Raw genomic sequence first — 27,844 nt, 5'->3', positions numbered from 1 at the left:
TAATCCTAGTTTAAATAAATGACGTCATTGTTTAAAGCCCAATGTAACTATGGAAGAGGCTTCTTCTATTCTTGTCTCTAGATTTATTTAAGAATGAAATGGGAGGAAGAAATGCATAAATATGGGGTGGAAAAATCCCATTGTATCAAAGTGGAGATCAACATTCTTAAACTGAATTCTTCACACAGTCTTTATATTTTAGTTTCCAGTGGAAAAGCTGTAATATGTTTTCTTTATTCTTTCTGTAGTCTTGAAACCAAAACTTTTTTGCCTAAATGATGCCAGTGTTAAAAGTAAAAAAAAAAAAAAAAAAAAAAAAAAAAATCATTCAAACTGGTTGAAGCTTGTCTTAATGCCCAGACCAAATCAAGACTGACGTAATGGCCAGACCAAATTGGTTGTTCAATTTCAAGTTCTACCAAAACAAATTGAGTGTGTTTTCCATTCAGATGACTGCAGAACCATTAGGACAGCCAGTCCACTTCTAAATAAAACCTCTTAATTTCAACTTTGTGTTCCCTCTGACTTACCCAGAAACAGAATCAACTGTCTATGGTTTCAGGTTTTCTTAGAAAAATCCACAGAGTCTTTCACAGGATTGTTTCTTTTGGCTGCATATGAATTTGTTTGGAGATGAACACTTGAGTTTTTCAACACATGGTTTAGCAAGAAGACTCTTTAAGCATGAGATCGGAATATAAGTAATAATTTGTCCTTTCCTTCTCAGTTTCCAAATGAAAAGATCTCAAGGGAAGATACTCTTCCAAATGGTTATATTAAGTTACATATTTTTAATTTAGACAGAAAAAGGTCCCATGCAAATTCAAAAAGCAATGTGGCCAACTCCAGTTGGATTTGCAAGCATTAAAATGAAGCTGGGTTCCTGGAGGCTATTCAGGCTTCATGACACCATTTTCCTTAGTTAATTTCCCTCTGGGTCCTTGTATTTGCACACCCTTAAAATAGGTAGAATTCAGACAGTTAAATTCTCAGGGCAGATGTAGCTAACTTCGCCCAAATGGTAGCAACCAAGGCAGATTAGGAAAATCCATTTGTTAATAATTAAAATTTACCTTATACATACATTTGAGGGAACCTCTCAAACCTAAGCTCTATTACAAATGCAATCTGCAAAGAGGGAGCTGATTTTACACTAATAAGGAGCTCATTATTTCAGGGTGGTTCCAGGTCCCAGTGTTTGGGAAGCAGGGGAAATATACCATGTTGGATTCTTTTGATGGAAAAAAGCTGATCCATAAAAATTACCCACACTCTGAAATAAACACATACACTGAATATTAGCAATCTATTCTTAACGTAAGCAATTTGACACCAGAAACTCATTGACTTTGTTACAATCCAAACATATAATTCACTGTGCTTCTGCACTGTTGTGGAAACATAGCCAAAGTATCCTTTAGTCCATTTTTTTTCACAGAGTATCTTAACTGTAGCTCTGATTTTCATCCCCAGTAATTGTTAGCCATACCCTGTGAATCACAGTTAAATGAGAACACATTTAAAGAGACAATAAGCTTGCCATTAAAACCAGCAGAAAGATCTTTGATATCAGTTATTTGCTTTCCCAGAAATATCCCCAGTTGAAAAACCAAGAGCTTTGCAGAGCTTTTTAAAAAATGTAACATCATTTTCATAAGTGTTTTTAAACATCAGACTTGACCAACAAAACATTTCGACCGGCACTCTGTGAAAGTAAATATGAATGACCTTGCAGGAGTAATGCATTTCAATCTGCATAACAGCCTTAGTATTCCCCGGGAAAGCTTCCTGCATTTTAACCTCCCCATAACCGAATGTAAGAAATCAAATTTAGCACATTCCTATAGTTCAGTTCACAAATTGTTTCCTGCTTGTCTTTTTTTCCCTCATAAAATAAAATATTCATCCATCAAAAATGTTCAAATTCAATCACCATATTACTTTTACTGAAATGTCAACTTCTATAAGTGAAAGCAGGAGATGTTATAAGAACTAAATCTTATAAAAGGTTTTACTAAAACCAGCTGGAATTTTGTGTCACCATTATTAACCCCTTTTAAGGTGAGAAAAATGTTTACATTCCTCTCCCTCGACAAAACAAACCTCCATAACCTCACAGAAAAAAAAGTGCTTTTAATTTTATATCCTTTAATTATAGCTTAATGTGTCATTGGCTTATGATTAAAAAATCCAAGTTTGCCAATCCTTGCTATAGATTGACAGATGTAGAATAATCTTTCGACGACTCCAGTCGAGTCAGAATATCTACTGGAATTGTGCCGGATTCATCCCCGATCTAAGAAAGGCAGGTCAGCTTTCTCTGAGTCTTCTGCTGGGTCACTGGGGTAAATGGCTGTTGCTGGAATCTTTAATACCCAGGGAGCTTTGTGTGCCGAGAATGATTACTGCTTGCGTTTTGTTCATTGTCAATTTGTCCAAATATAAAATTCTCAAGTTCTCATAATTTCTTCAAACATTATCAGTAAAAAGAACAAATAAAATCTATAAATTTTAGGAAAATATTATCTAATGTGGTGAAGTATCAATGCAACCAATTTTAATACCTGTCTGCACAACCCTATTAATAAAATCCCACGCCTCAGCTTCTCTTTTGCCCATACCGTCCTCACTCCCACCCCAAATCACGAGAACTTGACCTCATCTCCTTCAGAGAAGCAGAATCTCAGTACAGGACAGTAACCAATCACCAATTGCAGTGTAACCAAATTTTCATTTTTATTTAAATCTAAATTTGCATTTTCACATGGTATGTTTGATAGAGTTTCATTTTGAAGAGACATTAACTTTTTAAATACAAAAAATCACTTACCAGAAGGCATGGTTGCTTTAAAAAGTTCTGGATCCATACTGAAAGGACACAGGGATCATATTAAAAAGACTTACGTTAGACTAGTCACAATAACTTGAATATTCTACACAGAATAATAAACCTACCTGAACAAAGTGAGTTTGTGAAAAGCCATCAAGACCCAAAGAAACTCAGAGATGGAAAAGTTAAAGTCAACTAACAGGTAGTCACACATAGGACAAAAGAAAAGTGAAGAGAGACGATGTTTAACATTTGTATTAATTGGAACAGTTGATGCATCAATTAATTTGTGAATTCTTGAAGGGCATCCTACATAATCAAAGGCTTATTCACACACCACATCCTTGATTCTCTCTAGTCTCTGCATTGCTACTCCGGACCCAGCTCACGCTGGCTCCTGATCTCTGATGGCTCACTTTCCAGGAATTTTGAAATGCAGTTGTTAAACATAGGCCCCATTAACAATTTAATTATATAATCTTAAAATTAAACACATTATTTAAAAAGCTAATAAATGCTTGAAACTCATCACTGACTAATTACTTTACTTCATTTTGCTATTATCTACGCTCTTGAGGTTAAGGCTATGGTATCTTTATGGTGGACATCATACATCATCATACACCCCCACATGTTTTCCAGTTTCCATGTTCTGGAACTTCCCGTTCCAGAATCTAGGTCCAGAATCCCGTTCCAGGTCTAGGATGTTGGCCAGGATCCAACTATTTCACCATGGAAATCAGAAAATGTTCCAACTCAGGGTTTCCCCTGAACCAGAGACTGGATTGTTGAATATTTTCAGCATGACATGATGCTTCATGTATATTTTTCCCATGCCATAAATACATATTTCTTGAGGACCATGCCTTAATGCCATGTATTTCACTCATTAAAGTGCCCTGCACTATTCTGAACCCATAGACACTAATAAATTCTTATTTACTTACTTTTGGTGAGTGGATATTGATGCTATTGGAAGAAATAGTAATGTTTTTTAATTTGTTCCTTAACTCCTCAATTCAGTTCCTAATAGCTATATTTACTAACTTATTGCTCATTATCCTCCCACCCCACCCCCAGGGAGATGTAGGGGAGGAGGACATTTCCTCTCCCCAAATGGGGGTTCGTCTGGCCGGAGAACGAATTAAATTCACATGAGACAGAATAGCAAGAGAAAATTAAACAAAGCTTTATGAGGAACCATGGCCCGGGGCCTTTCTTCCCGAAGGAAGAAAGGGCACCGAAGAAGTGGGGTGCACACAGTGGTTATATACCCCCAAAAGGGGTGTTTCACATGTGATTGAAATGTCCCTCCCACAATAGTCACAAGATTGCCCCGTCGGCACAGTGCTTCATGGACACAGCAGGTAGTGGTCTGCTGTCTCCGAGGGCATAGCCGGAGGCAAGTCGATTGTCTGGAGCTGGGCGGTCACAGGTGAGCTCAGCAATCAGTTCCTAGCCTAAAGAAAGATGCTTAATCCTTAAAGAAATGCCAGCGTTGGGAGGGGGAGGGAAGTTAGTTACCGGAGGTTACCAGACTAGCACAATAAAATGCAGATTTTAAGTCCTTACCTTTAGCATTGATTAAGAGTTTTTAGAGAGAAGGTCATCTCCTTTCTTCTTCCTGGTACAGAGAGGGAGGCACCTTTACAGATAGAGATTTACCTTACAAATGTAAATGTGTCCTAACAAAGGGCAAGTTCCACTCCTCAGAGCCTCCTTCCCTGTCCGAGTTTATCAAAAGCAATCAGCCTCAAATAATCCTGATGCCAAAGAGACATACCTTGGGGTGGCCAATTCCAGGTCCCCACAGAGACTTTTCACACATGTTTTCCTAAGTTCCCCTCCTCATTTTAATACCACTGATGTACTCTGCATTTGCTTACGTATTGTATGCATACATCTTATACCTAAAAAGACTAAGATTATTTTGTCCTTCAAGGACCAGTTTTTACTCCTTGGAGGGTGGTATCACCTCTGTTGAGAATACAAGTCTTATAGTTTAACATTACTATTTGTCACTGTCATTTCCCATTCCTTGTTAGCTAAGCCATATTACATGAAATTCTTCAGTATTCTACTTATGTCTTTTACTGTCTTTGCTTCTGTGTAAGAAAAACAATGCTCTTTGAAGTCCTGCCCATAGCTTTATTAGCTGCTGCAATGTTGTGATTTATAAGAAATATATATTTGGTCTTCATCCACAGTTCCTGGCTTACAGCTCTCGAAACCCTTGGAATTTCCTGAGAATAAGAGGAATGGGAGGTCTTTTGTTATAATATTCGGTCCCTTGTCCTCAGTTCCTGAAACCACTTCAGAGCTGTAAAGGTGAAATGGGTGTCTTGTTATTCATAACAAGCCCCTTTCCACCACAACTGGGTTTATGTTAATGAGGTGACTTTTGGAAAACCCCTAAGGATGGGGGCTGGTTGCCAGAGGAACCAACCCTGATTAGAGGGTTGGAACTTTCAGTCCCACCCACTGATTTCCAGGGAGGGGAGAAGGGCTGGACGTTGAATCAACAACCAACGGCCAATGATTTAATCAATCATGCCTGTTTAATAAAGCCTCCATAAAAACCCAAAAGGATGGGGTTCAAAGAACTTCTGGGTCGGTGAACCAGAACACTTCCTTGTGCCTCCGTGCCCAACCACAAGCTCCAAGAGGACAGAAGATCCTTAGTTCAGGACCTCACCCTATGTATCTCTTTATCTGGCTGTTGATTCATATCCTTTAATATCCTTTGTAATAAACTAGTAATCTAGTGAGTACACTAGTTTCCTGAGTTCTGTGAGCCACTCTAGCAAATTACTCAAATTCAAGGAGGGGGTCATGGGAAGCTCTGATCTACAGCCAGTTGATCAGAAGCACGGGTGACAACCTGAACTTTCAATTGGCATTTGAAATGGAGGGCAGTCTTGTAGGACTGAGCCCTTAAGATGTGAAATCTGATGCTATCTCTGAATAGACAGTTTCAGAATTGAGTTAAATTCTGGGACACCCTGCTAGTGTCCCAGAATTGCTTTGTGGTGTGGGGAAAAACTCACACATTGGAATTAGTGACCAGAATTGTTAACTATATGAATCAAAAGCATGCTTCCTAGACTCTCTAAGCCTCACCTTCCTCATCTGTGTTATGGAGAGATTAAACACCATCTTCTTCCACTTTAGAAAATATTCAGTAAGATAATGTATGTGAAATACTCTATCCCATTCTCTGACAAGCCTTCCCTCCACTTCCAGCATGCCACTATGCATAAACATCAACTGAGTTGCATTCTGACGAGCAGCCTTTGAGCATTGCTAGCATGTTTATGTTCTAGGACTGGGTGATGCTGATGAGACTTTAAAAGAAATGGAAGATGATTCTGGAAGACACGAAGTCAGAGTCACTATATTATTATGCTGTGTTTTTCCTGGAACTTGATGACAAATTTATAAGAAAATATCAGCTTTCCTAAAGTAAACAATGGCCTTCCTGATTAGGTCACCTCTCTATCATCTAGCACACCACAGTACATGGTGCTGCCCACTGAGCCAAACTCAGTGGTGGGTTTTACTTCTTGGTACTGCTGGGTGCATTTTCAGGAACTAGGAAGCATCTGAGACTTTAGTCAATATGGAAGCTAAAAAGAGAGCCTGCCACAGTTTCATGGATGCTGGCAGAAGACAAAAAACCCCTGGGTCAGAGACAGAACATTATTATTCACAGCACAGGAAGCAGCATACTCAGTCTGTTGCCATCAGTTTCCTCTGCCTTCTGAGTTCCAAAGGGGTGTCGCTCAGAGGCCCAGGTTGATGCTCCACATGCATCCTGGGCTTATGAAAGTCAAATATTGTATAATGGGCAGCAAGCAAATCTGCCTTTTGCTCTGAATAGAGACCCTATTCTATCTTCCAAGGCTATTGACTGTGCAAATGTTCTTGAAAAAAGAGTGCACAACAGATGAAAGCTAGGCCTCCCTAAAGTCATACAGGACAAAAGAGACCTATGGAGAGTGTCCCACAACATACATCAGCTAAGGACCCATTAGGTTTATGATGAACCCAAAGCACTATGAATTTTGCAAAGCAGAAGATATGTCAAGAAAATCAATATGCCTTCCACTTTGTTAGAGCCATCAGTGATCCCAGCTCTTGATGAGCATCCTGAGCAGGAGCTAAATTTAGGAAAGAACTAATCATGGTCTCCCTATTGCCTATCCTGTCAAATTTTTTTGCCAATTCCAGCAACTGCTTTAGCACTGAGTGTTTATACTGAAATGGAAGATGTAGGCACTTGTTGAGCTTCCAAGTGCTACAAATGCATGGAGCCAGATTAGGAGGGATAGAAAAAGCAAAGACAAGAAATAGTTTGATTCATCCTGGTTCATATTTTTCCAAAATAGGTATAAGAGTGGGAGTCATGGTTCTTCTTATTCACTAGTCCAAATGAAAAGGCGTTGACCTCTTCTTAGGGAGAGAGATCAGAAATTAGACACAAAATAGTCATATCATGCAGATTAACTACCTTCTTTAAGACTCTGCTATATTCAAGTAATTAGATATTATTAATTTCATGTTGAAATTTAAGATATTGATGCAAGGTTAAATATTTTCATGGGATCAATATAAGACTGAGTTAATAAATGGTATTTAAGGTATTGCTATCAGCTGGCACGAGACCAACTAGACCAGGATGTCAAAAACAATTTTCCACATTTTCATTGGAAAAGAATCATTTTCCCCAAGGGAAATCTTTCTCTCTCTTCCTCTCTTCCTCCCTTCCTTTCTTCTTTTCTCTCCTCTCTCCTTCTTTTTCTTTCTTTCCTATAACAACAACAGTAAGTAGATTTAAAATACCCAGACTACCATAATGACAAAAAACCTGAAATTGGAAATAAGGTAAAAGGGAAAGCATGGTGAATAACTGGCAACTTCATGAAATGCAGGGAGGAAACTTGTTTCTCTAGGAATTCTCAGTCTTATTTAGCTTCTAAGCCAATGTTGAGTCTTTGACTTCAATGAGAAATGAAAGTGTATTTTCATTAATTAAGAAAAGGTGGCTTGAAAGAAGTCAGATGCTTGAGGAATGAGCCATTGGAGGGAAGACAGCTCTGCTACTCTGATAAGGCAGGCATGGTACAGACCTAGGAACCCCAGGAGGACCAAGTTTCCACAGCTCAGTGAAGATTGCATGAAGTGATCATGTTTTTACCCCTCTGATTTGAAGTGCCAACCCAGGGATTAGCAAAAATCTCATGGGTTGCAAATGGCTGCCTAGTTTTTGTGCAGCCTTTCTGTTCATATGGAGTAGAGAAATTAAAGGAGAAATTCCTCCATGGCAATCATTCTGCAATGTTAGAATTGCTCCCCCAAAGCGCCGGGGAACCAGCCAGGTGGGGATGACCAGGAAGCATCAGAGGCTCAGAATGTTCACATTTTTGAGGCTTCAGTTGTACGTAAAAATAAACGAAGATGTACAAAAAAAAGTTATGAAATCATGGAATCTTTTAACATAAATGATATAATCGTTTAACATAAAGATTATATACATTGAAATAATTGATGCTTTTGATGCTTCCAGCACATGAAAAAAAAATGAAAATAACAGTGATTATTTAAGGCCAAAAATTTCTCAGATTGAAGCCCCTGGACACATGATCTCTTAACCTTCTGACTGTCATCCTTTCCCTTCCCTTATAGGCTGGGATGGTGGCTTCAGGGGCCTGGAGACCAGCCAGGGGAAGCTCTTCTGGAAGGGGCAGCCCCAAGTGCCCATCCAGGTATGGATGGGTCTGAGAGAGTCTGAGGTCTCAGTCCATTCAGGGCTTCTCAAGAAGAAAGCGGGGTGCATCTTGAAGCCCACAAAGGCCTGTGAGGTCCCTGTGAGAAGCAGAACTTGCTGAAGTATGTGGTCCCTGCTTCCTGCTGCCCAGTCCTGTGCAGGGAAAACAAAATCTGTATATGGGTATGTGTATGTATGTGTGTGTGTGTGTGTGTGTGTGTATTGGTCCTCAATTGCTATCAAAGAGGTCTTGTCTACAACCGCTGTCAGGGACTTATGGACAGATAGCTCAATTATGCTAGTAATGAGCGAGGGTGACTTGAGAATGACAATGCAATGGGCTTGAGGATTGTGTTTATCTGTAACTTCAACCCTCTCACTTTATTAATAAAAACCCGTGTTACTTCATTTTATACCAGAAGGCTCATGACTTTAAGATTGGAGTAGATCACATTTGCAGATGACTTCATCATGGTCTGCCCAAGGTAGAAATCTCAACCCTCAGGAATGAGCCGATATAAGTAGGAAGACCAAGTAACATCCATTCTTTCTGGTAAATTTCCATTGATGTTTTTGGAGTAATCTGCCCAACTTATGAGAAGAAGGTTAACTGAAGATAATGAAACAAAATTCAACTTCTGTTACATTAAAAATAATAAACATTTGAAAAGTGAGGCATTACAGAGAGACATACAAATGGAGCCTACAGTCCAGTGGACAAGATGTGTGTATACACACACACACACACCCCCTATGTGCCACTGGAAGTAGGTGGATTAAGTACTGTCAGAGGTCAAGGTGCTTGGAGAGCACAGGAGGTAAAATGACAAATTTTTCTGAGGGAGGCTGTGGGGGGAGTGGATGGTTACACCAGGAAATTATAAGTCCTTTGGAATTAAATAATATTTCCAAGACTATCACACCCTGGTTAGCACAGGGCTGACCAGAGAGAAGGTAGATTCGCTAATCATTCCTTGATGTGATGAATTGTAAAAAGATCAAGGCTGTTGATGAGAGCTATACAATTCTCAGCCAGAGTGAAGAAAATCTATTTTGCTTGATGCAGGAATTACAGATTTGGTTGTCAAGTTCCGCCTCTCCCCTAATTTGATACCTTTTGGCAGGCTTTACGAGCCGATGATGTACTTCTTAGTCTGGTTCATTCATCTATGGTGTGTCTGAAAGAGCTGTAGCAACCCTTCTGCAACTTATAAAATATTTAGCATATTGGTTTGACTTGGTCAACGTTCTTTTATGTTTCTATAAAACAGCTTGCTACAACTTGCTTACTGCCATCCATATCCATATCCGTATCCATCCATGCATTCATACATGCATACACATGTACTTACATATATTAGGTATCTGCTGCAGCATGACAAATTACCACAGATTTAGAGGCTGAAACACACACTGACTATCTCACAGGTTCTGTGGATCAGGAGCTGGAGCATAGCTCAGCTGAGTCCTCTGCTCTAGGATGTTCACAGACTGCGATGCAGGTATTGGCCAGGGCTGGGGTCTCTGGAAAACTTGAGTGGGGAAGAATCCATTTCCAAGATCACACGGTTGTTGGTGGAATTCAGTTTCTCAAAGGCTGTGGGACTACGGACTTCAGTTCCTCACCGGCTGCTGGCCAAAAGGCACTATCAAAAGTTTTTTGACATGAAGATATTGCACAGGTTCATCTGTTCCCCTCATAATTTTGGTCATGACTATTCCAGGACAATATTCCCCTCTTACTAATATAACAATGCTTTATAGCAGAAGTTAATCCCCTTTCAAAACAAATCCATTGGTATTAATACATATCTTCCTACTGCTTTTCCTACATATATGCGTACATGTCACAAGCAAAGCACTATTTGCAATACTTTCCCTCTCTTCTCAATGAATGATAATAAAAAACTGAAATGCTTATTTTAAAAAATAGATTCCAAAATCAACCTAGCGTTTGAAAGGAGAAAAGAGAGCAATTGTCCTAATAATTTTTTGTCAGCCTCATTTTATTTACACTAAAATTATAAACCATGTTTCATTCACCAGAGATGTTCTCTTTCCCTACCGGGACAGCTGGCACAGGTCACTAACAAGAGAGAGGGTTGTTTGCTCGAGAGTCAGTAAACAAAGCTCATCTATGCTACTTATTATTTTGCCCTCTCCCAATATTCAGCTTCCTTTTTTTTTTTTTTTTTGTGAGGAAGGTTGGCCCTGAGCTAACATCTGTTGCCAATCTTCCCTCCTTTTGCTTGAGGAAGATGGTCCCTGAGCTGACATCCATGCCAGTCTTCCTCTACTTTGTATGCGGGACACTACCACAGCATGGCCTGATGAGTGATATGTAGGTCCGCGCCCGGGATCCAAACCTGCGAGCCCCGGGCCGCCGAAGAGGAGCGCACAAACTTAACCACTACACCACTGGGCTGGCCCAAAACTTCCTTCTCTTTAAATACAGTCTACCTGAAGTGTAAAGTATGAAAGTAGGAAGTGAAGTAGTGTTCATACATAGGACAAAGATATAGGGGCAGAATCAGGTATGAATCAACCAGCATTTATACATAAAATATACAGGGGTTATATAAAAATATATAACATAATATTTATATATAATATATATCTATGTATTATATATAATATACAGCATTATATGTAACATTATATATAATATATATTATATGTAATTCCTCTCTATTTTATATATAAATATATATTTCAATATTGTGTACTACGTGTGTATATTTATATATATATTTTTTTTTCTAAGTAACATGGAGAGAGGAAATTTTAGTTTTCATAATTTTGAAGTGTACTATGTGTAGTTATTTGTCAAAGGGACATAGACATTGTGAAAGATTTTCATAAAAAGTCTTAGGCAATACCAGTGGACCAGTTGCTTCAAAATGTCATTTAAAAAGGAACTCTACCTCTTTGAGGCCATTTATTTGGGATTCAATATCCTTGGTTTTCACACAAAAGCAATAGTTAATGGGTTTCTCATCCTCAATGAATGTAGTGAAGTTCAGGATCTTGAATACTTTTTAAAAATCAGGGCCATTTAAAAGTCATTTAGACTAATCATGCCCAGTGATGAAATAATAACTAGGGAAAGAATTTACAATAATCAGATAGAGAGTCAGCACAGAGCATCTCTCTGTACAGTGTATGCCTGTTACATAATTAATGGTGTTTGATGGGTTTGAAATAACAGAGTCGGAAGGACAAAGGCTTCAAGAGACCAGGAGCAGACTCCAGCCCACGAGGATTTCATTATACTATGAACCTACCATCAACTCATCACCATTAGCACTTTCAGCGTTTAAGGACTACCTACAAAAGACTCACTTAGCACGGTGTCCCTACAAATGCAGATTCCCAGAACACAAGGCCTGCTAAATCTGAGTCCTCCTATTGAGTTCCAAGAGCATAGATTTTTTTGTTTTAGCAAGCTACCTGGCTGAACTTTAGGCACATGGAACTTTCTTACCTTACTCAATGTTCATTTATTTTTTTTCCAGAATTTGTTTACTTGGAATGATTTCCATCTCTGCTCTGAAACCTTATCTCTGACGGATTTTCTCATCATCTCTATAGGAAACACACTATGCCTCTCGTATGCTTCTAAGATGGCATATACTTTATAGTACCTTGAATTTTAGTAACTGAAGAACTTGATTTATCACCTTATTAAATTTTAAGCACCTTGGATGTCAAACATATTTATATCTCCAAGAGTGTGTGGTGATTAATAAAATAGTATATATTACTATTGTACTAATAAGGATTATTCTACTTAATCGTATTTCTGTTTTGTTTTAACCATTGTATCAAAAGAGCCAATACGAGTTAGTATTACCCCAAAGCCTCCCTGGCTTAACCAATATTGCAATTAGGGTTAATCGTGTCATCCTCACAGGAACACGGACATTATATCAGAATGCGGTCGATGGAGATAAGAAGATGGACTCATCAGAGAGAGCAGTAGTACAGTACAGAGTATTTCTCAGATGCCTTCCAGTTCTCTTATACCAAACCCAGTTCATATATCAATGGGTCCTTCTCCGCACTCTCTTGTTTTCTATCTTTTCATGACATGTTTCTCCATCTCGCCATGCTCCATAATTAGATTTCAAATGGAAGCATGAAGAATTGTCCCCTATCTCTTCCAAGATTCCCGGATTTAAAACTTTATAACTCCATTCACTGTATTACAACCTGTTCTCCCAATAGTTATGAAATGATGTGTTTGGTTCTCCTTCTTCCAATCCTGGTCTCGTATAATTAGGATTAGAGAAAATTATAAACCCCTAAAATTATACATTCACTTTTTCTTAAAATAATTCCTTTGTCTGCTTGAGTATTTTTTTAAAAATCTCAATAAGATCATTCAGACAGAAATGAAAATGTGTTTGCCTGCCCCCCCTCCCAGGTAGCGTATCTCACGGTAGAGATCTGCTACTCGACCAAACCACCCATATACTAAGACAAACATGAAGGTTTTGCCCGTGAACCTAAACTTTCCCTACCCAAGTTCACTTTTTTATGCTGCCTTAATGTATTTAGAAATGACCTCTCTTACCCATACCAATTGCCATGTCCTTTTCTTCTTCTCTTTCTCTCTTTTATTCATGATGTCATTTCCCTGGGACGTCCATCCTTGCAACAGTCTCAGAAAATATTTCCTTCACTTTCAATCTTCTCCCCTCCAACTCATTCTCCATATTGCCACCAGAGTGATTGTCCTGAAATAAATCTGATTATTCCTCCCTATCACCTGCTTAAAAGAAATGATTGGCTCCCCACTGCCTCCTGGATAAATTCCACCTTTCCACATGGCATTCAGGGTCCTCACAGACAGGTCTCAGAACACTTCTTCCCCATCTTGTGTAATTTCTTGTCTTTTCACACTCTATGCCCTGCTCATACCAAACCCTCTGTATTTCAAATCCCCACATACAGATTGTTGCTTCTATGCCTTTATCCAGACTGTTGCCATGGCTTTTTTCTCAACTTCTGCATCTGATCAATATCTATTTACCATTCTTTCTCTGCTGAGAACACTTCCTCTGAAGATGCTTGCTTCATCAGTTCCACCTCCGTGGATCCCTAGGAATTCATACTACAGGACTTTTTCACACCTTCTTTAATTGCATTTTTCTTCTTATGCTCTTGGCTACCTTATGCATGAGACTATATGGCTCTTCAAAAATAAATGGATGTATCTTACTCTCAAATGCATTTTCAGTGCTTAGGACTATGTCTGTGCTCAAAAACTGCTTGATGAATTTATAAATCAGTCAATTAATTCATTCTTGGCAAAGCCTATGACTTTCTGGCCTGCTATAAATTATTGTGTTCAAGTTAAGGCTCTGCTTCTAAACTCTACTTTGGTAAATATCTATATCTATATCTATATTTTTGCATCTATATCTACGTAAGTCAGTGATTTGGGGGAAAAGCTGTTTATCAACAATACTATTATGTTAGTGGATTTTAAATATCCAGGGACAAGAAACATATATGTTTCTTTTATTATTGATATATGTATCTATTTTGTGTATATATTATACATATGTAAAGAGTGATTAAAAGTAGCCCTCTCTAGGGGCTGGCCTGGTGGCGTAGTGCTTGGGTTCCCACACTCCACTTCAGCAGCCCAAGGTTCACTGGTACAGATCCCTGGTGCGGACCTACACACCACTAATCAAGCCATGTTGTGGCAAGCAACGCACATATAAAGTAGAGGAAGATAGGCATGGATGCTACCTCAGGGCCAATCTTCCTCAGCAAAATGAGGAGGATTGGTGGTGGATGTTAGCTCAGGGCTAATCTTCCTCAAAACAAAAAAAGGTAGCTCTCTCTATCATATGTATATGTAATGGTTTTGATGAATATATACACATCTACATGTATATATATGAGTTTATATATATCTCTTTTTGGTAACGGGTGTTTTCATACATGTTATCTCATTTAATCATCCCAAGGAACCCACAAGAGAGCTATTTTAACCACTGTTTAAAAGATCTATTGCTTAAGATGGACAGAACGCTACAGCTTTTCCAACAAGCCAAAGTTAGCAAGAGTAGACACTTGACATGAAACTAGGTCCCCTGCTCCAGTGTTCATCACATCCCTCATTATTGGTCATGTCCCCCAGGAATCTGTCTCTTAAAACATGTGAAAAATCTCTAATTGTACCATCACAACAAATAATTGCAGCACGTTGGAGGCCTGTTTGCTGCCTTAATGAGAAGCAATTGTGAGAATGTGCTATGGGTAGGCGGCATTATCCTTCTCCTTCAATAAATAAATTCATAGCCCTGTGAAATAATTTCTTAAAAAAGCAAATATTTATTTAGAACTTCTTGCATTTTGAGTGCTGTATTACCTCAGCCCATATCACAATAATATTATGAGGTCATTACTTTCATCTTGCCCAATTTACAGATGCAGAAATGGACACAAAGCTTTTAAATACACACCTAAGGTCATATGCAACTTGAACCCAAGCGAGCTACTTTTAGAATCTATGTTCATATTGCCACAACACTATACACCGTTCCCTGATTTATCAGTTAGGGACTTCAGACACTGCCCATTTAAAGCCAACTCCCTCCAACCCAATGATCAGTACCGGGTCATGTTACAAACTTAAAGTTGACCAGGAAAGATAAACTCCTGGACCCCAAAAGTGAAGAGGGGTATCTAAAAATAACTGGCCAATCCTAGCAACATCTGCAATATTGTATTCATCAAAACCACTACTGTATAAGAAAAGAAACAAAGACATCAACCCTACAACTGGGCTTAAGAGAGGTTCCTGTTCTTTACAGATCTTCATTCTAATTTTGCTGCCAAAATATATATATGTGTATATGTACGCACATCGCTTTGCAATATAACCTCAGTAACACCCAGAAAGAGTAACACATTTGTCAGCCTGACCGCTGGGGAATAGCTCTATATTGCTGGCACTCAGAGCACGACCTCACAGAGTTAAAGATGTTTGCAAATACTGTAGCCTGTTTGGTGTCGAGGGTATTGAAAAGGTGCAGAGAAGCCAGAGCAGAAGCTCCCCTGTGTGCTTCTGGCATGGTGAACCTGTGTGCCACGCTCACCTGTTCCCCATCCTGGCACGAGGAATCTCTCTGTTACAGCTGGTTTGCACTGGGATTAGCGGCTCTTTCCATTCGCTTGTAGCTGTGGATGTGGTTTCTGTAGTGATGAAGCCGACTGCGGAGATCTATTGGCTGCTGGCTTTGTAAATTTCATTCAGTTTGGTCCAATAGCAGAGGGGAGCAGGGAGACATCAGGACCTCTCTCTCCAGTCTCTCTTCCTCCCAAACCCGTCTCTGTCTCTCAGTACAGAGCTCTTATTCAGACCTAGCTCTGCCCTTCCTGCTCCGACTGTGTTCCTTTTTCTTCCTGACCAGAAGACTATTTACGACAGAAACAACGAGTTTCCTCCAAACGGCGGGGTCGCTGTCGGTGGTCCTCACATTCCTTTGGAGGAGCAATTCTAGTTGGGATTCGAGAAAGCAAAGGTGCCTGGACTAAATACATCCTCCTGAATCATACCCTCCATCTGGGTTCCCTAGAAAAAGCTGGATGTGTAAAAGGAACATTTGCAGCCGATGCAGCTTTTCCACAGCTGAGGTAGGTGCTGTTTTAAGATGTGCCTCTGGGTTATTTATTTTTAAGCCTTTTAAACATTTTGACTTGTCTGTGCTCCCCAGCTAGAGGTGATAAGCCTGGCTGCAAACGTTTGAGCTTCACTTAATCTGACATTTTCTCTTCTTTTATTTTAAAAATTTGGATGGGACTTTCTCCCATCTGTCGCTCCATTTTTTAGGTGTGGGTGGGAGTGTGGACATGTGTGTACGGTGTGTCCTGTGCAAGCTTCATGCACGTCTCGACAGACACCATTTGATATTTTTTTGGACTTAAAAAATCGGGACCACCGTGGTTTCGAAGCGTTTTGCTGCAATCAGCTATTTGAACGGCTCTGGGGCCGTGTGTGATATGTTTACAAAGTAGCGCTGTCTTACATACAAATAAACAGAAGAGTGTGGCGGGGAGAGGAGGAAAAAAAATATATCTGCAGTACAGGGAGAGAAGGAGCAAAGCGCCAGTTCTCTGCAAACCGGGACTGGCGATGGAGAAGGCAGGACGACTTCTGCAAACTGTGAGCAACCAGGGGCTTTTTTTCCCTGCTTCTGCTTTAAGGAAACTGTCAGCTACCACCTCCTGGGGTGCTTTTTTTGGGTTAACCAGAGAGAAAAAAGGAAAACAGGCTTGGCTGGGGTTGCATTAAGCGGTTTTTTTCTCCTCCTTCCTCTGCTGGCTTCGGATAAGATGACGGCTTGTGTGATGCACGAAATAACGCACGTGATTGATTAGGACCTGGCTGGGTTTGCAGGAGAGCAACCCGGGCGAGCCAGAGACCCCGGGCGAAGACGAAATGACGGTAGTTTAGCGCTGTTTCTGCAAAGCTGGGGAGCGGGCTACCTGCCCCTCTTTTCCCGTGCGTGTGGGTTAGAGGGGAGGCAAGCGGCGGAAGGCGGCGGGGGTTGGGGGCTGGTGGTTTTGCTTCTTCAGGAGCCTTTGGGTCTGGCCTGGACATTTCCGAGTGGCACGCGGCTGCCGCCTGAACCATCCCCGAGCTGCCCGCTTTTCCAGAGGACCACAAAAGTTGGTGGCTGCGGCGACGGGTGCCGGGCGCCCTAGCCCGGGTCTCAGGGGCTGCGAAGCCCCAGCTGGTGCCCACAGAGAACCCTCGTTCCCGGGAGCAGAGCCCGTAGGGCGTACGGCCAACCAGTCCCCTTGAGCGAGGCGGGGGCGGGGGTCTGGGGAGTCAGTTCCTATATGCGGACCACCCCCATAGCCTTGGGCAGCCTAACAAACAATCCCCTCGATCCCAAAGCTCTCTGCCGTCCCGCGCTTCAAATCCCACCCCCCGGAACCCCAATGCTTTACCCGGCCGATTTCATCTCGACACCTCCCTCCACCTCCATTCCCGCGTGGCTCGGCCTGGCCCGCTCACACTCCAGTGGGCAGAAATGATAGCGAAGGTCCGCCAAGCCCGCAGCCTGGGGTCGGGGGAGCAATGGGGGAAGGGGGGTGGGCGAGGGGCTGTGACATCATGGAAAAAACAAGTGAACTTGAGTCCCGCCCCCTCCCCAAGGCCGCGGTCGAGGCGCCCCTGGCCTGCGCCCGCATTCGCGGGGCCTGACCTGCGGACGCGCGGGCGCGGGTGGTTGGGGGGGATGTCTCGCTCTACTGCAGATGATGCGGGGGTCGAGGGCTTGTGGTGGGAGGAGAGGCCGAGGTCCCCGCCTCCGCCCCCCCACCCCACGGTCGTTCTCTCCTGCTCCGGCTTCCAGGAGAAGCCGCCTCTCTCGGGCGTGCTGGCATCCTTCAGTCTCCTGGACGCCCCCTTTTTCCCCTCCTGCCCCCCAGCCTGCTTCTGCTCTTTTGCCCCTGAGAGAAGTGGTAGGCTCGGTTTCCTCGGCGGGAGTGGGGGGGGGGGTGGGAGATGGTCTCCTGTCAGCACCCTGGCCTTTGGGCCCGCGGATCGCCGTGCCCGGCGCAGTCCTGGGCCCGGCGCACCCTTCCGCCGCCTGCTCGCCGCCAGACACAGCCCCCTTTCTTCCCGGCGCGGCGGGGGCCGGAGCCGAGGGTCACTCCAACCCCTGCACCTCCGGGGCCTGGCTGGGACCACCCTGGGAACAGATTTCCCGCTTGGAGGGCCAGGGGCGCCTGGAGAGCGTTCTCTGCATCCCTCCCGCTCCATCCCAACGGATTTTTTTTTTTTTTTTTTTTTTTCTGGTTGCAGGTTTCCTTTTCTCTGACTCCTTCCTCTGAACCGACTGGCAAGTGTGGGCCTCTTTTTATTTATTTTCAGAGCCACTGGGTTGCTATTTCAGAGCTGGCGGGGTCGGGGTGCGAGAGGCAACGTTGGGGGTCCAGGGGGTGGCGGTGGCTCGCAGCTTGCGCCACCGCTGGGTGTGCGGGTAATGAATTAAACCCAGCGCCAGGGCGAGTCTAGGGTGAACGAGGACGGCGGATCCCAATCTGTCATTTGGATCCAACTTAAGAAATTTGGGGTGAGGGTTGATGGGTGGGGGTTATCGAAGTAAGCAGGTGCTGTTCTTGCGAGCAGAATCCACAAGGTGGTGGTATGGATTCTTCTTTTGATTTGATTTTTTCTGTTTGGTCAGTTGGGGGGAACGGGTGTCTGTGCTCCTAGCCTATGCTTTCTGAAGGGATTCAGTGCTGCCAGGGCTTCCACATCCAGAGCGCACTGCATTTAACTGTTTTCTATTGGGAGGTGGCACGAGCTAGCTCCCTCCTCAGAGTTAGCACTTACTATGATTTGAAGGATGCAGAGGGAAAAAAAGAAAAAGTTTGGGGAGACCTAGTTATCCTGAAGAAGAATTTCCAGTTTGTGCAGGCGTTCTGCAGGCCACGTAGAAGTACGTTAGGTACTTTCTTCAGCTAGATTAGGTAAGCATGTAAAGACCTGACTTTCCAGCAGAACAAAGCAACCTCAGCTGCTAAGAGAGCTGCCTGCTTTGAATGGAGATGCTTAGCGTTTTCCTAGAGGATAGCAAAGCCGGGAGAAATGATCAGATTGCACAGAAACCTGCATTTCTGTAGGGCCAGATTAGGGGAGTGAAGAATTATTTCATGCCTTGGTTGGCTGTGGGAAGAGGTTAACAGCAATCCTGAAAATCCTCAGGATAAACATCCATATGTAGATGGACAGAAGGTGGTTGGGAGGGGGATAATGGCACATGGTTGCATCCATCCCTTATTTCCAGAAAAAAAATCTAGATTTTTAAAATTTGTCCCCAAATTAAAAACATAAAAATTTCTCAGAGGCGTCTGCAAATATATGTTTTTCCAGATTAGAAGTTCAGTGTTCTATTACCCTAGGAAATGTAGTTGAATATATATATATATATATGGCAATTTAAAAAAGTATCTTCCTTGACATGTAAGAAAACAATCAAGCCAATTGTAACAAGTGGAAAATTACTTCATCAGTTTTAATCACTGGATTCAAATGAGACGTTTGATTTTTTGGAAACCAGAATGATTTCGAGCAGAGATTTAATGATAATTACATTTTCCTAATAATGACTGTGCTTTGATGCTGTTTTTAAGGTGTTTTCACATATTTTTCCTGGGTGGAGGAATTGTTGTTTTCCTTTGTAATTTTTTAAAAGAAAATAATGCTGAATGTACATTTGGCCCTAAAACTATCGGTCCAGTTAATTTTTACCCAAATCTAAGAATATAAAAGATACTTGATAAGTAATCGATTGCTGCCTAAGGTGGATAGAGAAGGTATAGGGATGCTATTAAATTTACAGGTGAATAGACTTGAGGGTATTTGAAAGTTCATTGTTTGGGCCTGGGACACAGACTAATGATAAGTATATGGGTTTTTTTTTTTTTTTTAATTTCTGAACTTGGCCTTTTTATTTTTTTTTCTTTGTAGTAATTTGTGGAAAGGTTCTGGTTTCTGCACAAAGATGAGAGTGCTTACTAACCAGGCACGTTCCGTTGTTTTCAGACTGTGCAAGGGTCTCTTTAAGAACTCTTTATATGTAGTGCTCTTATGCCTGGATCACAACAAAAACCTAGAGACCGTTCAAATAAAAGTAAACGTTCAAGTGCATGGGGTCTGGCCTCTGTTTAACATTTTTCCATTTTAATTGGTACTCCATGTTTTAAACCTTTATTACATTGTTGAGTATTGTCAATAATGCAACTTGTTGATAGAATTATTTTATTCAAATGAAGTGATGATATAAAAATATTTTAAGTCCTTTAACACCCTCACTCTGAAGATAGGATTGTCGCATTAAAACATACTTAGATTCCAAACTTGGTGAGAGTTGATTTTAGTATCTGAAAGTCACATGTAAGGAACAGATTTTTAGTATATAAAGCAGCCTGCATTCTTTCCATAATAATTTCTACTCTTAACAATGTACATTTTATTCCCAAATGAGAAAAATATGTTCAGGGTTTCATTTAAATCAGTTGCCCATGTTTTTTGTTCTTTCTGGATACTGTATCTTTTTAGAAGAGAGACATCTTCTACTTAGTTATATTAAAAAATTCTATGACAGAGTATGCCTTCGTATGTAGCAACAAATGATTTCTTAAACTTCTCAGCTACCAGTTCCCAATCAGACAGTTTTTGCCTCGCCAAGGAGAGGAAGTCAGGATTTGGAGATTGAAGCCCCTGTGGTTCTAGGCAATTAGGTCATCTCTTGTGCGCTGTGACCGTTCATGGACCATTCACTCAATGAATATTTTCCAGTTTTGTCATTTTTCTCTAAACAACCTTCATTTGGCCGTTCAAAGCCTCCACTGTTCTTTACTGAATGAATGGCAGAATGGGAAACCCTTCCTCATTTTTCTTGGGGAGGAGCAAAGTAGCACAAATGAACAAGGAAAAAAAAATGGTCCCACCGAGAAGTTTGCCATTTTGCCATTTATGGGCTTTGAATAAATGTATATATATATATATAAAGATTTCTCTCTGTGGTGGTTTTACTAAACACAAATTAAATAAAAAGCTCATAGAATCAGCACATGAATGGAAGGTTGGTAGTGGAGAATAACCTAGGGCTCTGATTCCAAACTTCAGATGCTCAGTGTTGAGTTCACCTGTCCCGGGTGCCAGCAGAACGCCCGAGCCCCACTTGCCTGTGGAAGTTGGCCAATAAGTTTCCAGCATGATCCTCTTCTCTGGCCCACGCCACCATCCTTCCTCCCAGAAGTGGTACCTGAAAGAAAACAAACAAACTCCAACAAATAAAAAATATGTAGTAAGATGAGGTTTTATTGACTTGATTCCACAGGAGAAAAGAGTGGTCCTTGTATAATTGAGTATAGAAATGAGGAAAAATGAACCCTAAAGGCTACATTGGAATAAATCTCAAGGAGACAAATCTTTGTCTCAGGATAGTGTTAATGAATGGCATGTGCTTCCACAGCTCTTTGGGAAGGTGGGGAAATAACCCAGAACTTTGGGTGATTTTATTTAAAATGTTTGTTGTATAAATAGTGCTTTGCCACAGTAACAGAGTGCTATTTTTATTTGTTTATTTATTTATTTTGAGGAAGGTTAGCCCTTAGCTAACATCTGCCAATCCTCCTCTTTTTGCTGAGGAAGCCTGGCCCTGAGCTAACATTCGTCCCCATCTTCCTCTACTTTCTATGTGGGACGCCTACCACAGCATGGCATGCCAAGCGGTGTCATGTCCGCACCCGGGATCCGAACTGGCGAATCCTGGGCCACCCAGGCAGAACGGGTGCACTTAACCGCTGCGCCACTGGGCTGTCCCCCAGAGTGCTATTTTTAGGTGACAGCTGGACCCTCATGACTCTGTGTGTTGATATTGGTGATCATTTTGGTTTCAAGATGCAAATATCTAATCAGATGATGAGACCTTGGATCCTGAAGTCATCATCCCAGGTGTATGTCTTTATTTTAGTTCATCGTGGTAAGAACATGTAACATGTGGTGTACCCTCTTAACAAAATTTTAAGTGTACAACTCAGTATTGTTGACTCTAGGAACGATGTTGTACAGCAGATCTCTAGAACTTATTTATCTTGCTTAACTGAAACTTTATGCCCATTGGTTCATAATTCCCATTTCCCCCTCCCACAGCCTCTGGCAACCAACATTTCACTCTTTGAGTCTATGGATTTAACTGTTTTAGATATCTGCAAGCATCGACCCCTCATCCAGGCTCATTTTCCTTTTTTTTGTTTGTTTGTTTCATTGGGGGTTTTTTTGGTGGGTGAGATGGGAAGATACATATTTTGCAAAGTGTACTTCTTTAAAGAGTGGAACTTCACCTGCTATTTTTCTACATGAGAAAGAAAAGAAACTTGGTTAAAGTTGCATTACCTGATAAGGTTTTGGATCCTTTAAAAAAGAACCAGGGTTACCTGGGATTGATACCAGTAAGAAACCCCACAGCGAGTTGATGTTTGTTTTCGCATTTTGCTCTGTTCTTACAGCTGTGATAGGTTTTGCACGAGGTATCATTTTCCACGTTTCATATTTCAATGTCACCAAAGTTTGGTTCAGAACAGTGAGAGGGACACATATTACATTACCTTGATGGTCAGCCAGCTTCGGCTGCTCAGCCTGCAGAGTGGAACTGTGGTCTCAGAAAGGTGGAGGGTTGGGGGGTGGAGACCAGAATCCATTGAGATCAAGTGCTTGTATTGTTTTCATATTTTTCCTACTTAAGATAAGCGTAACTCTATGAATGAGCTAGGTGGGAAAACGTAAAAATAAATGCATTGTTTTTTACAAATAAACTGTTTCATTTTTAACTGCTTTTCTAAGTCAGCCAGATATGCCCTCCTGGCCTCAAGGCATGTGGTAAGAATTGAAATGTGTATGTGTGTGTCTGTGTCTGTTTATGTACGTAGATGTGCCCATATGCACAAGCATAGCCAAGAGCTATTTCTTGCTTAAAATGTTTTTCTCAGCCATTGCAACACATTCCATTAAAGCAAAAAACAAAATACCAGAATGAAAAATGTGATTTTAGCCTTAGTCCTTTTCCTTTGCGTTCACCCAGCGAGTCTGATTTTTTAAAATTCATAATGTAAGTTACCTGTGATTGACCTGAGAGCACTCCGCATGTGAGGGGGAAGACATTCATTAGCAACGGGACCTAAATCAATAGAGAGTATAGGTTTAGGGGCAGGCACCCATTTTCTCTAAGTTTCCTTGAAGCGTTCTCTTCTAATTTGAGTAATATTTTTCTAACAAGATATCATCACCCATGTTTACAGTGAAATAATCTATATGATAGATGTGATAAAATACTACCCTTTCGTGTACGTCACTATTGTGCCATGTTGCATACAGGGATGGAGAAATTGACAATTTTTACAGGGATCAAACTGGGCACTCTTTTTTTTGTGTGTGAGGAAGATTGGCCCTGAGCTAAAATCTGTTGCCAATCTTCCTCTTTTTGCTTGAGGAAAACTGTTGCTGAGGGAGCATCTGTGCTGGTCTTCCTCCATTTCATGTGGGATGCTGCCACAGTGTGGCTTGACAAGTGGTGGTAGGTCCACATCCGGGATCCGAAACTGCAAGCCCCAGGCAGCCGAAGCAGAGAGCGCAAACTTAACCACCACGCCCCCAGGCTGACCCCTGGGCACTCTTTTTAAAAGGCTAAAACTCATAACCCTTTTACCTGCGTTGTAGGGCATGCATGCCTTTCTTTTGCTTGGTGCCATACGAGCTCTGCTGAGAGACTGTTTCATTGAAACCTGGCACTGTCACAGGAGCGTTGTATCAGCAGAGTCAAGAACCTTGGAGTCACAAAACTTGAGAAACTCATAATAATCTCTCTATGGTCTTGGGTCCCTTCTTCCTGCAGAGTTCCTTTGCATTCAGATTCACCCTGGACTACTCATTCATACTGCCCCCACCAGGAAGCACTGGAAAATCCCGGCTGATGGCCACAGCAGAGGTGAATTAGTGCAAGAGGATTTGCTATCCTGGGTTGTCACTTCACCCCATGCAAAGGTTCTTTAGAAATGGGATTACACATCATAAGTCTGCAGAAAGACTTAGATCTCTGACGCATCAGTATGCTGGTATGTAGACGCAAGTCGTCTCAGGACAGCTACAACACAACTAAAAGCTGTTTCTTGCATAAAATAGTTTTATTGGCAAATTATATCTAGAAAGGCTTCATCATCTAAACTAGCTAAATTTCACTTAAATATATAAATATAATTACTACTATATTATTGCACTTTTATACATTTATATAATTATATTTATATAATATACATTTATATAATTGCATTTATGTACAATTGATGAAGAAAGCTTTCATCCTCTAAACTTGTTATATTTCAAAATTCATTGGAAAGCTTTCATATATAATGAATAAAGTTCATTTAGATGCATAATGTACAGTAGTCCCCCCTTACCCATAGTTTCACTTTCCGCAGTTTCACTTAACTGAGCTCAACCCTGTCCCAAAAATATTAAATGGAAAATTCCAGAAATAAACAATTCATAAATTTTAAATTTCGTGCCATTCTGAGTGGAATGATGAAATCTCGCCTAGTCCCTCCCAGGATGTGAATCACCCCTTTGTCCAGCAGATCCACAGTTTAGATGCCACCCTCGACCCATTAGTCACTTTGTAGCCTTCTGGGTTATCAGATCGACTGCCGATATATTGCAATGCTTGTGTTCAAGTCACCCTTATTTTACTTAATAATGGCTGAAAAGCGCAAGAGTAGTGGTGCTGATGACTCAGATATGCCAAAGAGAAGCTGTGAAGTACTTCCTTTAAGTGAAAAGGTAAAAGTTCTTGACTTAATAAGGAAAGAAATAAAATCGCATGCTGAGGTTGCTAAGATCTACAGTAACTTTTATTACAGTATATTGTTATAACTGTTCTATTTTATTATTGTTGTTGTTATTAGTCTGTTACTGTGCCTAATAAACGTTATCATAGGTATGTACGCAAAGGAAAAAAACATAGTCTATATAGGGTTTGGTACTATCCTTGGTTTCAGGCATCTGCTGGGGGTCTTGGAATGTATCCCCCACGGATAAGGGGGGACTACCATATTACAAATGTATAATTATATGTTATATATTTGTATAATAAATATATAACATATAATAAATTGATATAAACATATCAAAAATTAACAGCGTTCACGGGTTTGGATCCCAGGCACAGACCTATACACTGCTCATCAAGCCATGCTGTGGCGGCATCCCACATACAACATGGAGGAAGATTGGCACAGGAGTTAGCTCAGGGGCAATCTTCCTCACCAAAATGATGAAATATCTAACTGTGGCTTTTTTTTTTTTTTTTTGGTGAGGAAGATTGGCCCTGAGCTAACATCTTTTGCCAATCTTTGAGAAATATATAACTGTGGCTTTTTTTTTTTTTGAAAGCATGAATAATATTTTAAATTCTAATGTCTCTGAGTCTCAAAGATTGTAAAATCACATATAATTGTCTCAAACTCCACCATTCCTCATATAATTTATTTTTCAACCATTTAGGTTTTTTAACTTAATGAAACAATCATGAAAATAGATAATGTTACTCATACAGGCAAGCTAGGATTGCTTAAATATGGAGTACAGATTGCATTGTCTCAGAGGAAAATTCATCATGGCGATTCTTCAAAAAAATATGAAAACATGATAGCAATTGATGGGAAGAACTCCCAAATCAGGGATTCTCTCTTAAAGAGGCTCCCCGATCAAATAATTTTGGAGAACCTCATGTGTCACACCCTTCTCTTGAATTTTACACTGAAAACAGATGCTTTAAGGACCTGAGAAGCTCCACACTAGTGGATTCAGGAGACACGACAGATAATTTGAGATTCTTTGTAATGAGTGTTACCTAAATTACATAACTATAATCATAAAACTATGTTAAGAATACATCTGTTATATTTTACTGACACAGAGCAGAAAGAAGAGCTAACAGAATCTAAGGTTACTTGAAAGTGTTTAAATTGCCAAGGTAATCTGGAGAAATGGACTTGTTGGGTGTTTTTTCTTTCTTCATTTATTCAACATTTGTTGAGGGCTAAGAAGTGGTGATATGAAGTTGTTTATATTATATATAAGTTGTTTATTTTTCCTGTATTATCCATATGACAAGGTCATTTTGCACCTCTTTCGTAGCAGTAAAAAAAAAATAAGTATGTGTATGTGTGTGTGTCGGTGGGGGGGGGGTGGGCACAACAAAGCATGAGCCAGACTCTTGTAATTAGGGACAAAGAAGTTTTATATCAGAATCTCCTTTCCATTTGTGTGTTTGTGTTTAATCTCTCATGTCCTATGTCTAAAGCTAAGGAAAATAACAGCCCAATCGACAGTTCATACAGCTTTTTTAAATAGTTAAAGGCAAGATCACCAGGGCCATATAGCTCAATATGGAGTTAGGTTCACTTTGTAATTTTCAGATGGAGATGCAACACTGTTAAATTTTAGCTTCTTCAACAGGACAGGCTACTAGGATTGATGAGAAGGAGATGAAGACATTTGATAAGGAATGGGGAGGTGACCAGGAACCTAGGTGGAAAGGATGCCTGTCGTAGGGGATGCTCGGACGGCACCTGTGTCCCAGGCCTAAGTGAGCAGGCTGCATCTGTCTTCTGCAGAAGCATCGACATGCGTCTGTGGATGATAAATTTACCACATGCCAAGCTTATGTAATGCAAAAAACTGGAATAGTTTAGATGACAGTATGGAGAATTACTTGAAATTGATGTCGTTGGAGATACAGAATCATTGAAAAGCAGACAAGACATTTTGAAAATGAAAAACAAATATAAAAAGGAAAAAGGCAAAAAGCTTACTTTTGGATTTATCTTTGCCTATTAGCACAGAGACATCAGGGTGAGGAGCTGAAATGTAACCCAGCAGGTGAGGCGGGGGAAAATACTTCTTGCTCAGGACACCAGTGAAACAGAAGTGGGAAGAAAATGTTAACAGTTACACTCAAGTTAAATAATAGTTAAATGTGCAGAGAAAGGAAGTATAAAGCAGAGAGACTAGAATGGCATGGCAGAAAGGGGGAGAAATCTGAATTTGTTACAGCATAAAACAAACCAACCAATCTCAGCGAAAGCGTGATAGGCGGGTGAATTGTGGAGAATGCAAAATAGCCCAATAAAGCTGTTATAAAAAAATAAAGATGCAGGAGAGTCGTAATTCATAACATGGGAAAAATATCATCTCAGCAAAAATTCTCTGATAATTTAGGTTCGTAGTGGAAGTCACACAGTAGCGAGTTATGTGAATAAGACAGTAGTTCACACATCACTTCGCTTAACATTTGTGCCAAGGTGTTTTATGATGATTCAGTCGGCTACGACAATTTCACAAAGTAATGTCCATGAATTTGTGTGATAATTATATTGGTTAAAAAGTCTCCCTTTGATGAATAACAAGAATAAGGCATTACAATTTATCAAAATTGCATGAAAATTACATAAATAATCACATGTATTAATTTCACAAATTTTGGGGTATTTAATCTGGTCACCACCGAATTAACAGGAAATTGTTCAGTTGTACAAGTTTATGTAAAATGTCAGGATACACGTTGGGCTTTCGTAGAGCTGAACGATTTCTTGTTAATTTGGATGTGACCAGATTAAGTGTGTGTGTCTATATAATTTATATATGTCTA

At 40.7% G+C, this 27,844-nt stretch overlaps 1 protein-coding gene across 9 annotated transcripts in view; it reads left to right on the top strand.

Moving 5' to 3' along the window:
- The first annotated feature begins 15,867 nt into the window (after positions 1-15,867).
- The window catches only part of NLGN4X (neuroligin 4 X-linked), a 295,552-nt gene continuing 283,575 nt past the window's right edge, over positions 15,868-27,844 (top strand). Inside the window, exon 1 of one of the 9 annotated variants that reach the window (XM_014728751.3) lies at positions 15,868-16,253. The gene's annotated coding sequence lies outside the window, so the exon portion shown is untranslated. Of the gene's footprint in view, positions 16,254-16,313; positions 16,783-16,869; positions 17,122-27,844 lie in introns of those variants that run through there. The other 8 variants (XM_023633866.2, XM_070258121.1, XM_070258118.1 and 5 more) reach the window with 8 other exon arrangements.

The sequence above is a fragment of the Equus caballus genome, chromosome X, assembly GCF_041296265.1.
Source record: "Equus caballus isolate H_3958 breed thoroughbred chromosome X, TB-T2T, whole genome shotgun sequence".
Taxonomy (NCBI): Eukaryota; Metazoa; Chordata; class Mammalia; order Perissodactyla; family Equidae; genus Equus; species Equus caballus.
Note: the sequence above shows the minus strand (reverse complement) of the source record. Positions and strands in the feature narration are given on the sequence as shown.